A 2,500-nucleotide genomic window follows, 5' to 3' on the forward strand; every position below is an offset into this window, starting at 1 on the left:
TCTTGTCAAATAATTTCCTGGTAGCTCACTCACATCACATTGCTTTGCACTTTATTCAGAGAATTTCCTTTTTCCTAATGGAGTGTGCTCTAAAATCCATCACTCCTTGTTGGTCTAGTGGTTAGGATTCGGCGCTCTCACCGCCGCGACCCGGGTTTGATTCCTGGTTAGGTAAAGGGAGATTCTAGCACGATTTTTTATGAAAACACTGACCTAGGAGACGGAAGAAAACGTAAACTTCCGAGAAGCATTGTGTGTTAAATATGACTTGAAGACTGCTATGCACAACAAATCATCCTATCTTTTCTTGTCAAATAAATTCTTGGTAGCTCACTCCCATCACATTGCTTTGCACTTTATTCAGAGAATTTCCCTTTTCCCAATGGAGTGTGCAATGACTCCATCACTCCCTGGTGGTCTAGTGGTTAGGATTCGGCGCTCTCACCACCGCGGCCCGGGTTCGATTCCCGGTCAGGGAAAGGGAGGTTTCAGCACGATTTTTTATGAAAACACTGACCTAGGAGACGGAAGAAAACTTACACTTCCGAGAAGCATTGTGTATTCAATATGACTTGAAGACTGCTATGCACAACAAATCATCCTATCTTTTCTTGTCAAATAATTTGCTGGTAGCTCACTCCCATCACATTGCTTTGAACTTTATTCAGAGAATTTCCCTTTTCCCAATGGAGTGTGCAATGACTCCATCACTCCCTGGTGGTCTAGTGGTTAGGATTCGGCGCTCTCACCGCCGCGGCCCGGGATCGATGTTTTCACAGAAGTGTACATTTTCTTCCGTCTCCTAGGTCAATGTTTTCACTCCCATCACATTGCTTTGCACTTTATTCAGAGAATTTCCCTTTTCCCAATGGAGTGTGCAATGACTCCATCACTCCCTGGTGGTCTAGTGGTTAGCATTCGGCGCTCTCATCGCCGCGGCCCGGGTTCGATTCCCGGTCAGGGAAAGGGAGGTTTCAGCACGATTTTTTATGAAAACACTGACCTAGGAGACGGAAGAAAACTTACACTTTCGAGAAGCATTGTGTATTCAATATGACTTGAAGACTGCTATGCACAACAAATCATCCTATCTTTTCTTGTCAAATAAATTCCTGGTAATTCACTCCCATCACATTGCTTTGCACTTTATTCAGAGAATTTCCCTTTTCCCAATGGAGTGTGCAATGACTCCATCACTCCCTGGTGGTCTAGTGGTTAGGATTCGGTGCTCTCACCGCCGCGGCCCGGGTTCTATTCCCGGTCAGGGAAAGGGAGGTTTCAACACAATTTTTTATGAAAACACTGACCTAGGAGTCGGAAGAAAACTTACACTTCCGAGAAGCATTGTGTATTAAATATGACTTGAAGACTGCTATGCACAACAAATCATCCTATCTTTTCTTGTCAAATAATTTCCTGGTAGCTCACTCCCATCACATTGCTTTGCACTTTATTCAGAGAATTTCCTTTTTCCTAATGGAGTGTGCTCTAAAATCCATCACTCCTTGGTGGTCTAGTGGTTAGGATTCGTTGCTCTCACCGCCGCGACCCGGGTTCGATTCCTGGTCAAGTAAAGGGAGATTCTAGCACGATTTTTTATGAAAACACTGACCTAGGAGACGGAAGAAAACTTACACTTCCGAGAAGCATTGTGTATTCAATATGACTTGAAGACTGCTATGCACAACAAATCATCCTATCTTTTCTTGTCAAATAATTTCCTGGTAGCTCACTCCCATCACATTGCTTTGCACTTTATTCAGAGAATTTCCCTTTTCCCAATGGAGTGTGCAATGACTCCATCACTCCCTGGTGGTCTAGTGGTTAGGATTCGGCGCTCTCACCGCCGCGGCCCGGGTTCAATTCCCGGTCAGGGAAAGAAAGGTTTCAGCACGATTTTTTATGAAAACACTGACCTAGGAGACGGAAGAAAACTTACACTTCCGAGAAGCATTGTGTATTCAATATGACTTGAAGACTGCTATGCACAACAAATCATTCTATCTTTTCTTGTCACATAATTTCCTGGTAGCTCACTCCCATCACATTGCTTTGCACTTTATTCAGAGAATTTCCCTTTTCCCAATGGAGTGTGCAATGACTCCATCACTCCCTGGTGGTCTAGTGGTTAGGATTCGGCGCTCTCACAGCCGCGGCCCGGGTTCGATTCCCGGTCAGGGAAAGGGAGGTTTCAGCACGATTTTTTATGAAAACACTGACCTAGGAGACGGAAGAAAACTTACACTTCCGAGAAGCATTGTGTATTCAATATGACTTGAAGACTGCTATGCACAACAAATCATCCTATCTTTTCTTGTCAAATAATTTCCTGGTAGCTCACTCCCATCACATTGCTTTGCACTTTATTCAGAGAATTTCCTTTTTCCTAATGGAGTGTGCTCTAAAATCCATCACTCCTTGGTGGTCTAGTGGTTAGGATTCGTTGCTCTCACCGCCGCGACCCGGGTTCGATTCCTGGTCAAGTAAAGGGAGATTCTAG

At 44.3% G+C, this 2,500-nt stretch overlaps 3 non-coding genes across 3 annotated transcripts; all 3 read left to right on the forward strand.

Annotated features, from left to right (window-relative positions):
- The first annotated feature begins 407 nt into the window (after nt 1-407).
- Nucleotides 408-479, forward strand: TRNAE-CUC (transfer RNA glutamic acid (anticodon CUC)). Its single transcript has one exon. It is a non-coding gene; the product is annotated as a tRNA-Glu (tRNA).
- Nucleotides 480-1,197: 718 nt separating this feature from the next.
- On the forward strand, nt 1,198-1,269 carry TRNAE-CUC (transfer RNA glutamic acid (anticodon CUC)). Its single transcript has one exon. It is a non-coding gene; the product is annotated as a tRNA-Glu (tRNA).
- A 537-nt stretch (nt 1,270-1,806) lies between these two features.
- TRNAE-CUC (transfer RNA glutamic acid (anticodon CUC)) lies at nt 1,807-1,878 on the forward strand. The gene has a single exon. It is a non-coding gene; the product is annotated as a tRNA-Glu (tRNA).
- Nucleotides 1,879-2,500: the final 622 nt, after the last annotated feature.

The sequence above is a fragment of the Crinia signifera genome, chromosome 9, assembly GCF_055691185.1.
Source record: "Crinia signifera chromosome 9, ASM5569118v1, whole genome shotgun sequence".
Classification (NCBI taxonomy): domain Eukaryota; kingdom Metazoa; phylum Chordata; class Amphibia; order Anura; family Myobatrachidae; genus Crinia; species Crinia signifera.